Raw genomic sequence first — 11,944 nt, 5'->3', positions numbered from 1 at the left:
CTCGAGTGTTGCCTTTCTGAGCCCATCTTACGGTGCCTCGAGGCCTGTTGCCCTCACGCTGGAAGTCGGCTCTGATTGTACCTCGTGGGGTGAGCAGCCGCACAGACCCTCTTGCTGCCGCAATGACGGTGTTGAGTTGGGTTCTGTTACACTGGTTCTGATTGCCCGCACATGGGGCTTGTGTGGTAGTCCCAGGTTTGCGTGTTAGCAGGTAGGGACGTACGTCAGGTGGACATGGCGTCCTTTCTCGCCGGGAGGACTGCTGGAGTCTGCGTTGCCGGATCGCCGCTTTGGAGGCTCGGGGTATGCACCTGTAGTGGCTGCGTCGTGCCGCCGGTCTGATCCATGAGGCCACTAGTGTTTCTGCCTGGCGGTATGTTGATCCCCGACTGTGCAGCATGTCCCATAGCCTGGTGCAGAGCCAGTCAAGGTTGTCATGTTGCGGTGTAAGTGGATTGGGGTGGGTGCTCCGTTTTTGAGGTCTGTGCCAGGCGGCCATTTTGGTAGAGCTCTGGTGGCCTGAAGACCCTGCATGCTGTATCGCTCGATTGTCCGCTGTTTGGTCTGATCGATTGGTCCAGCGGGGACCGGGATATCCCCCACCGGTCCAAAGGGGGGGGGGGGGTAGTCCGCTGTGCTGTCGCTTAATTGCCCCGGCGCCGAGGGGAGCGGCCGTCTTCCCCCAGGCCCAGTAGGCCGCAGACTCATCTTTGCTTTCCCAGCTCCGGCGGGCCCCGGGGTGGTGTCTTTCTGGTTTGCGATGTCCCCCAAATATGAGAGGTGCACCCTCGAGGTTCCTTGGGCCTTATGGCCACTGTAATTTTCCCTTTTTCAGCCCGTCGAGCAGGAGCACACTTCAGACGCGTCTGCTCGTCTCGGTGTCCAGGCTTCGCCCCCCCCTGATAACTATTTTAAAAATAAATAAATTATAAAGTTGGATTTTTAGGTTAGCTATTACTTTTCTTTTTCTGGGTGCAAAAAATAGTGTGCTGCACTTTTGTTTGTTTAGCAATTGGGGTCTACGGTTAAAATGACATAGTTATTACTTTTTAAAGTTTTTCTATTAATATTTATAAAATTATCCAAAACTGTGACTGCAAAATAACAAGAGCCTGTTGTGGAGTAAAACTTAGCAAAAAGTCCTTAACCCCTTAGAGACCTCGGACATACTAGATATGACGGACAAAAAACGGTCCTTAAGGCGCTGGAAGCTCTAAAGGTATTGCAGCGATGTCTCGATGTTGAGGCATCTTGCGATTCCCCTCCTGACTGCCAGGCTGCCGAGTGATTGCTCCCCTAGAGCGATCACTTCCGGGTTGCCCCACGTGGCGCCTGGCAGTGTAGCAGAGCATCGGAAAGTTTCCGATGCTCTGCCTGTGTGCTGAGTGCCTCAAGGGGACGAGGCACTCAGTGAAGACTTAACCCCTTAATGACCGAGAGTCAGAGCTATTTATGAAATAAAATTTCATAGTACACAATTTTTCATTTATTTTAGGGATTCTGTCCATTTCCCTTATTATGGTTACATTTCTATTCTTCCAAATGGTGAGTAAGCTGTTTAACATTAAAGGGACACTATAGCCACCAAAACAACTTTAGCTTTCAGAGCTATTAACCCCTATCTTGCCAGTGATCACTGGATAAATCACTGGCTCTTGCACAGCAGCACTTTTTTGCTGTCTGCATTTTTTTAGGGGTTAATTTTTATTAGTGATTTGTTTTTATTTATTTTTTGACAGATCACTAAAGTGATTGTGATCATGTCACAGAGGTTGTATAGCGCTGAGGAGGCGTATACCATCCAGTCTGATGCTTCTATGTCTGCCTTTGACCCTGATTTTGACCCTGCCAGGTGCTCAGATACATCACTAGATACAGTGTCTGCTGCTAGTGATGTATCTATGGCTGCTAGACCCTCTGCCAGAAGGAGACGTGCTCATTACCAGAGGCCAGATATCCACCCTTCACCGCAAATCCTAGCATCAATGTGGATGTCGCAGGATTTCGCCCCCAACTCTTTATGGAGGTGTTTCTGGGCGATGATGTATTGGGGAACATTGTCGCCCAAACTAATTTATATGCCCATCAGTTCCGTGCTTCAAAGCCTGACTCTTTTCTGGCAAAGCAGCAATGGGCCCCCATAGATGTGCCAGAATTTAAAAAATTCTGGGCATTGACTATGCTGATGGGCATCATAAAAAAGCCCTCCATCCGCTCCTACTGGAGTAGTAGCCCCATATGCTCTACCCCCATTTACTCCCAGTGTATGTTGAGGAAGAGGTATAAAATGATTCTACATTTCATGCACTTCAGCGTCAACAGCCTGTGCCCCCCTTATGGAGCATCCCCAGTTTGACAGGCTGTATAAAATCCACCCCCTGATTACCCACTTTGCTGCCAGGTTTGCAGAGGCTTATACACCTGGAAGGAATATATGCGTGGATGAATCCCTTAAGAAGTATAAGGGAGGCTGGGATTCAAGAAGTATATTCCTTCTAAGTGCTCCAGGTATGGGGTAGAGGTGTATAAGCTCTGTGATAGCGAGACTGGGTATACTCAGGCTTTCCGGGTTTACGAGGGAAAGGATAGCCACCTTGACCCTCCAGGTTGCCCAAAACATATGGGAACCAGTGGCAAGATTGTCTGGGTCCTGATATTTCTCCTGATGAACAAAGGGTACCACTTGTATATAGACAACTTTTATACAAGTGTCCCTTGTATAAAAGTTGTCTAAAAAGAGGGGGCAGAGAAAGGACACTGTCTGTTACTGTCCTGATTGCCCTGGACAGTCTGGACTCTACATTGGGGACTGCTTTAAGCGATATCACACATTGGTCCCTTTTTTTATTTATTTTATTTTTTTACATTTGCCATTCAGTTTTTTTTTTTTGGTTACTGTTCCTGAGTTTTTTGTTTTTACTTTTACTGCGCCAGACTATTTTTATGATCAGTTCAACCTATGCATGAGTGCACTCAGGAGGCCGTGCAGAAAACAACCTGGAGTGTTTTCTTGCTATAACCAACAGGCTCCCCTAAATCACACACAAATGTGTGTTTAAAAATTGCCACCACACATTTTCTCTATTTTTTTTTGGGCTAATACGGTTGCATCAAAGGTATCAAAACACTTCGTACACACAATACCTTGGGGTGTCAACTTTTCAAATACATGCTCGTTCACTGCAAGAAAATAAATTGGGACATGTTAAAAGGCCCACAAAAAGATAGTAGGCAAAGAAGTCAGATGTCAGATTTGAAAAACACATGTCAGAAATTTGGCATTGCACCCCCAAACAACCCAACAAACCTATGCATAGGTGGTATCACTGTACTCAGGAGATGTTGCTGAACACATATTGGGGTGTTATTTGTCAGGAACACAACAGGAACAGAGAATCCGTGCCTAAAGTAAAATGTGAGAGAAAAATAACAAAAAAAACTAACCAAAAGTTTGAATTCATTGGTAAAAATGATACTGTAACCCTGTGTGGTATGGAATGTGGAACATTAAGCTTTGCTAACTGTAAGACAATGTATTGGATGTGGGTGGTGCTACCTACTAGCTGTTGTAAGGAAATACTGGCTCTTGTTCAGTACATGTTTGAAAACTGGGCCTGAAACTAGTTATCAGAATGATTATCGACATTAATACATAGTTGATCTCTCACCTCCCCCCCAGCTCACAATCTCTGTTCCAGTTCACCCTAAAAGTGTTTGAGGGGGGTTGAGGTGAGGGCTCAGTGTGGACCAGTCAAGTTCTTTCAGACCAAACTCATCCAGCCATGTCTGTATGGACCATGCTTTGTGCACTAGGGCAGTCATGCTGGAATAGAAAAGGGCCTTCCCTAAACTATTCCCACAGTTGGAAACATGTCATTGTCCAACATCTCTTCTCCACCAAACTTTACAGGTGCCACAATGCAGTCAGGCGGGTAATATTCTCCTGGTGTCCCCCAATCCCAGACTTGCCCATCAGAATGCCAAACAAGGAAATGTGATTTGTCACTCCATAGAACACATTTCCACTGCTCCATAGTATAGTGTGCTTTACAGCACTGGATCTGACGCTTGGTATTGTACTTGGTGATGTGAGGCTTGCATTCAGCTGATCCTGGTCCACAACCTTGAGGTCCCAGTGTTCCACCAGACCGCTGGGCGTATCTCAACAAGCAAGCCAGCGCAGCATGTCAAACAAGATGGCAGACGCCATCGCCCAGCTTGAGAAGCTCTTCGCAGAGTTCTAGAGCAAGATCAGCAGACGTCAACACGCCAGGATTTACAGCAGCTACAAGCCCGATCACATCAGAACCACCTACTGCACTTGAGGCGGAGGAAAGCAGCCGCCGGTATAAGGCGCACACTACCAAGGTAGAGACGCCCGGGCCACCGTAAATTCAGGAAAACCGGGTGCATCTTACCAGCGGGCCTACCTTAAAGTCATCATTGCCCAGGCCCACTCAGAGAGGCTAGATCGCCTGAGGGGCCATTAATGCCACAGCTAGGCCTATCTCCACACTCCAGCTTGATGTTCCTGCAGCTTCCACCTGGGCCCATGTGCCCAAGCGTAAAATCTACCCCACAAAGGCATTACCTGACATGGGACTGTGACTACTGTGTGTCTGTTCAAACTCCCTCAGCTGCATACACAATGTACAGTTTTGTTTCGCATTTATTTTACATTTATCAACTTCTCTTCCTTTCATTTTATGCAGCATAATCTGTGGAATTTAGGGTCAAAATGACCTGCAACTGCTCTGCTGTTTCCTGTCTGCCTGAAATAGCTGTGGGGGCATTGCGTTTCTGGAATACAGCAAAAAGACAACAACAAAAAAACAGGCTGCATGGCCACTATTTATCTTTAGCCTTGTGAAGGGCAGAGCATTTACATTTGTATTATAATGTATTCATGTAAAATATAAGTAATATTAATTAAATCAGGCATACTAAATAAATCTCAACTCACTAGCTTCGTGACCATTCCCCTAATTCTAAGTAAGCCACCAGAAAGGGTATATCACAAACAACTTGAAGGACAAGACATTCAAAGGCGGCTTGATGGTGAGGGATTTGAAACAATTATTCTGCCCCCTTGTGGCAAATGTTAGAATTACTGGGTATACCACAATCCATTAGAGTTGGGGGATTAGCAGTACTGCTCTGTACAAAAGCATGTAATAGTACTATTCCCACTAAGGGATACAGGTTTTGTGTAGATTACCCCTTTCTCAGATAGGTTAAAGGGACACTGCACGAATACAAAATATACCCCAAGTGAAAAGCTTTTATTGGGGATATAGCAATAATTGCTCCTCAGGTTGAGGATGGTTTCTTTGCTGAACTTTTAGATCTTATACAGATAAGTGTGCAGGACCTTGAATCCCATATCAGGGAGGTGAAGAAAAAGAAAATAATCAGAGATATGGAAGACAGAGATCCTGGAAAAGTCATGACTTAAGGGAAAATAGATACAACAATAGAGGAAATATTACTAGAGATCCACAGAGTAAAGGACCAAGGAGATCTGAAAAAGAAGACCACCGTATACAGCAAATGAGAAGAAATCCTCCTCACCATAAACATTACAATATTTTGGGAAAAGGAGAAAACTACACCGTCAGAGAATAAGTGGTGGTGTCCACCAGTAGAGAAAAGATGGATCAGAAGGCTACCCCAAGACCAAAAAGTGTTGATCATAGGTAACCACCTACTACACCCAGGATGGAAAAACCTAAATTAGCTGAAACCTCTGCACCCTCTGAAAATGCTTTTTAGAGATGAAAGACAAAACAAGAACAGTTCAGAAACAAATGTGGAAAGAAAGAAGAGATCCTCCAAAATCCCAAATACAAAGGTAAAAAAAAAAGACATAATAAGGAACTAAAATTACGTGAAAAAGAGAATGCATCTGTCAATAGTGATGTCCCGAACAGTTCGCCGGAAACCGTTCGCCGGCGAACATAGCGTGTTCGCAGTTGCGAACACACGCGATGTTCGGTCCGCCCCCTATTCGTCATGGAGGTGGGAGGGTCTGGGAGAGAGGGTCTGCTGCTGATTGGCTGGAATGTGTCTGCTGACTGTGAGGTACAGGGTCAAAGTTTACTCGATGACGAATAGGGGGCGGACCGAACATCGCGCATGTTCGCGACCGCGAACACTCTATGTTCGCCGGCGAACGGTTTCCGGCGAACTGTTCGGGACATCACTATCTGTCAATATTTTAAATCAGATTGAGTTTTAAACAATGAAGAAAATAAGCTATTAGGAAAAGGCTTAAAATTTGCCCCTAGCGCAGGGAAGTCTTAATTAAATGTATATATAGATATATAAGGAAACTAACAGTTAAAAGGTTATTTTTGGAGAATAAGTATGATCACAAGAAAGTAGAATACACACATACAGAGCTGCACCCCAAATTTGTGTTCTATCCCCAACAGACTAAGAGCGATTATATTAAAGTATTTGAGAAGACCATAGAAAAAGATCTTAGATCTTTGGAAAAAAATTGAATTTTAGAGACAATTTAACAAAGACAGAAGGTAAGGCTCTTCGAAAGCTGATGGAATATGAACAAATAATTATAAGATCGGCCGATAAAGGTGGGGGCCTTGTAATCATGAATTTAGAGGATTGAAAAAGAAGGCAAAAGACCTTTGGAAGATGGAGATACATATGTTGTACAAACAGAGAACCCTTGTAGAAGATTCACAGAAGAACTTCTAGAACTATTGAACGAAGGTAAAAACAGAGGGATTTTGAACGAAAGAAGATATAAGTATATTTTAAGTAAAACTCCAGTGTTTTACCATCTTCCAAAGATCCATAAGCGACTGACTAACCCCCCAGGCAGACCAATAATTTCAGGCATCGGCTCAGTTACGTCTACATTTGTCTGAATATGGGGATCAATTTCTACAACTAATAGTGACACAGTTAAAAATCTTACCTAAGAGACACCACACAGATCATCAAAGCTCTATCCACTATAGAATGGAAGAAAGATTACGTTATGGTGACAGCAGATGTCACATCACTCTATACAGTCACAGAGGAGCACCTTCAAGGCTGTAAAGCTGTACAATATAGCTTTGCCAACCACTCAGATTTGAGCAATGACCAAATTGATTTCCTAGTGAAATGTACAGCATTTATTTTTAAGCCACAATTATTTTTGGGCACAAGGTAAATGTTATCTTTAAATCGAGGGAACTGCCATGGGTACCAGATTTGCGCCAAGTTATGCTAATCAATTTATGGGTAAGTGGGAAGACGAGTTCATCTGGAATGACTCCCCTTTTGGTGCAAATTTGGTCCTATGGCAGAGATACATTGATGATTGCAACCCCCCGCCCCGGCGCGGTGGCGGAATGGGGATATTTTATCCCTAGAAAATGTAAAACAATACTTGAATCATAATCCTTTTTAATTTAAGGTTTACTTTTAACCAGTCATTTGAAGAAGTCGAATTTTGCTACTTACTCAAGAAGTAAATCGAGAGGGATTTCAATAATATTTAATAAATCACTAACAATAAAAGAGGATATTGTCATAGATGATAAAGAAGGACGATATTTGCTATGGGCAGGTTTGATTAATTCCCACAAATTTACAATTTTGAATATGTATGTCCCTAACAAAGGGCAAATTAATTTTATCACTCAGACATTGAAAGTAATGAATTTTTTTTTATAGGGACCTTAGTTGTCTGTGGAGATTTTAACTTGCATTTGGATCCATCTGTAGACAGAAACTTTACGGGAGAGATAAAATTGGATCCTCATCTAGTACAAAATTCTAAGAATTTTAATAGGTTATTATCAAACTATAATCTTTTTGATACATGGAGAATTTTTCATCCGTTAGAGAGGGATTACTAATTTTTTTCACATAGACATAAAACGTATAGTAGATTGGATTATATCTTTGTGGATGGGCAGGGTATTTCAAAGATCAAATACTCAGAAATAGGGGTGATCACTTGGTCTGATCATGGTATGGTTGGAGTAAGTTTGGATATTGACCCTCCTGTTAAGAACAAGAGATCATGGAGGATGCATATAGAATTATTAAAAGATCAGGAAATACTTAAAAATCTAAAAAATGAAACGGCTGCATTCTTTTTAAGAAATGATGGAACTGTAAATTCTAAAGCAATAGTATGGCTTTCCTATAAAGCTTACATAAGAGGAATAATGATAAAATGTCAGTCAGTGTTAAAGAAGCAGAGAGGTAAATCATTATGAGACCTACATATAGAACTGGTGATATTGGACAGAGAAAATAAAAAATCTCCATCTGACTTAAAGATAAATAAAATACGAGAACTACAATTACAAATAAAGGGAATTCAGCAATTATTGGCAGATAAATCTTTATGGGCTGCCCAACAAAGATCAGATCACGGCCAAAAGAGAGCAGGGAAACTGATGGCTAGTAAGTTGAAACAAAAACTAAATAATAATAGAATAGACAAGCTGTTATGTAATAAAAAAAACTGGTTGTTAAACCTGGTGAAATTGCCGCATGTTTTGAGAAATATTATTATGATCTTTATAATTTGAATTCCTCTAATATGGCTGATAGCGGGGGAAAAAGGAGAATTGTGGAATTTTTAGATAAGATCTATCTTCCCAGGGTTTCTAACACAGAGTTGATAAAGTTAAATGAAGATATAACGGAACAGGAAGTTAAATGGGCAATCTCTAAATTGAGATTTGGCTCAGCTCCTGGACCTGATGGCCTAGTTTATCAATTTTATTTGCTCTGTCAAGAGGAGATTTCTAGCTATCTGTCCCAAACTTTAAACAAAATTAAGAATGCTGGCCGAGCACACCCAGAAATGCTTGAAGCTCAAATAATAACAATCCCCAAAACAAACCACTTGAATGTTGGGATTTTAGACCTATTTCTCTATTAAACGTGGATATTAAACGTGGATGCTAAAATTTTAGCGGAAAGATTGAATAAACATATCCACAATTTGATAAATTCTGACCAAACAGGTTTTATTCAGGGGAGACAGGGCTCAGATAACATTAGGAAACTTTTAAATTTAATTTCACTGGTTAAAAATAAAAAAACAACTGCAGTTTTTGGATGCCGAGAAAGCATTTGACAGGGTGGATTGGGACTTTATGTTCCACACCCTGTCAAAATACGGTTTAGGTGATTTTGCCTCTAAGGCGATAGCTGCTTTATATACATCTCCTTCTGCATGTGTAACGGGTCAAAATTTTCGGTCTGAAAGGTTTGTCATCTCAAATGGTACTAGGCAAGGTTGCCCATTGTCTATTTTAATTTTTGCTCTGATTATTGAACCATTGGCGTGTGCGATAAGGGAATCTATTGATATAACCGGAATTGTTGTGAATTGAAAAAGTCATTTCTCTTTACGCTGATGATGTAATAATAACAGTAGAATATCCGGAAAAATCCTTAACAGCTCTTCAAGAGGTCATATTTGAATATAGTGAAATTTCAAATTATAAATTAAATGTAAGAAATTGGGAAGCGATATGTCTCAATATGGGGTGGTCTGAGAAAAATTATCTTAGCCAATTATATCAGTTTAACTGGCAACATGCAATAACTCATTTAAGAATTAAATTATTTGTTGAAATGAAAAAAACCATAACAGTTAACTTTCAATTAGTTTATTCTAATATAATGCAAGTACTATCTACATGGAAATATCTCAAGATTTCCTGGTCAGGTACAATAGCAGCGACTAAAATGACATTATTACCTAAGATCACCTATATCATGCGTTGTATACCATGGCACTGTCCCGTTTATTTGTTGAATAATTTACAAAGGGCGATAGATGTATTCATTCACCAGAACAAAAGAATGCGAATTAAGATACCAATATTGGCTAAAAAGTTTTCTGGCGGTGGGATCGCATACCCAGATATTAAGAAATATCAGGAAGCCTCCCTTCTGGCACATGCATTGAGATAGGAGGGAGAGGCACAAAATAACAATTGGGTATCGACAGAAGCTCATTTTTTTAAAGAAATATATCTGAATTCAATTCTTTATCGTGAGGATTTAACTAGTGGTTTAGTACATAGTAAAAATTCACCACTATGGTATATTCTCAAAGGCTGGCGGAATTTGAATCATAAATATTCTTTGATCCCATTTCCAAGCCCGATCACGCCTATTTTATGGATTCAGGAGAAGATTCAATCTCCTTTGCTAGAGATACTACTAAAGGTGGGATGTAGTTATTTAAGAGATTTGTATGTTGATAATAAATTCCTCCAATTTGATTATATTCAGTCTAATTTTAATATTCCAGCCAACATGTGGTTAGAATATAACAGGCTGGGGGCGGGGCCTGACAGCCAAGATGGCCGGACGTGTCCTCTGAGGGCTCCTGCACCAGAGGGCACACAAACATCCAAACTGCCTAATCTACCAAAGCCAACTACACAAGCTATCTGGATATCGATCCGGGACCCCAAGCGGAGCAGAATGGTACCACTCCAGTACCGAACCGCCACGGGAAAGCCTGAACCGGCCATGCGGCCTAACACAGAGCGGGGACTAAAGCATGGGGGAGGCGGCCGATCCCCCGGCTCGGGGCCCGCGCACAAGCGAGAGATAAGCAAGGCCCTGCTACCCCCCCCTTCGGACCGGCGGGGGTTATCCCGGTCCAATCTGGGGACAACAACCCCTGAGAAACGGCAGACCCAAGCGACGACCAAACGGGACCTAAAAGGCCCAAACAAGATGGCGACGACAAAGCGCACACTACACAAGCCCCCCAGGAAATCTTACAGTGTTCTGCGGCAGACTCATGGCTTACCTCTGCACGCAGTTTCACACCCGGGGACAGGCCTTTAGGCGGGCGAGGAGTGAGGCAGCAGCTTGGATCCGCCAGACGACGCATGAGCTGGTTCCCTCCTCGGGCCTCCAGAGGGGCGCCGGGGGGGAAACGCCAGCACCTCATGAAGAAGGAACCGGAGTCAAGCCCCTTGGACACCGGCTTTCGCTCCCACCTAAGCCAGGGAGAGGGCCGCAAACAAAGCCAGCCAGAAGACCACCGGGCGGCGCCGGAATCCGCGAGACAGACCTTCCCACGTGACCGAGCACACGCCGTCTGCAACAGAAGACACCGAACAGCAGAAAGACCCGGTACCACAGAGCAAAACGGGCGAAGAGCTCTACCACGACCTGCCAGGGGGAGACCCTCACGAGGACTGGGACTAACCACACACACGCTGCAATGGCGATTCCCAGCCCTGGGAGTGGGCTGAAGAGACACTTGCCGACCAGCCCAAGCCCAAACCCCAAGAGACTTAACTACTTGTCCATGCATGTGCTACTGTCGGTAATGTTACCGGGGAGAGCCCCAGCGGTGTACCCCCAAACAGATTCCAGCCATATGTTTTATGTCTTATGCTCTTCAACCTGATTATCCTTTAGTTGTAGTGTATAGTATTTTTTTTTTTCCTTTCTTTCTTCACTTATAGCGACCCTGCAGCAAATCCTCAGTGAGCTAAACAGGTTTTCTACCATTGTCACCCTGCTTAGAATACTACCTCTCTGCCTAGCATGTAACCTAACATAACTAACTGGTATCCACCGTGTCTTGCTTGCCCTCTATGTATAATCTCTCCAGTAAACTAGACACGATAATATAACGGTGCTAAGGGATTAATGCATGTTACTTAACCTGCATCTACTCAAAACAGTATGCAGCTTACTTAGCAAATCAGAGAACCGAACATGCAAGCCTGACACTAGAAATGCCAATCTAACCTGTTATAATTTTGTACCATTCTGGCGCACACTGTATGCCAACTGCAGCTTATGACACTCAGGTACATAAAGGGCATGACATACCCACCTATCTCACCACATAGAGGCTGCCTTCCACTGACGCATATACATATTACGCCTATCCTACACATACCTAGTGCCGGCGGTACCCTCCCCA

The sequence above is a fragment of the Pelobates fuscus genome, chromosome 3 (genome assembly GCF_036172605.1).
Source record: "Pelobates fuscus isolate aPelFus1 chromosome 3, aPelFus1.pri, whole genome shotgun sequence".
Taxonomy (NCBI): domain Eukaryota; kingdom Metazoa; phylum Chordata; class Amphibia; order Anura; family Pelobatidae; genus Pelobates; species Pelobates fuscus.
The sequence above is the reverse complement of the archived record's forward strand: the minus strand, read 5'-3'. Positions refer to the sequence as shown.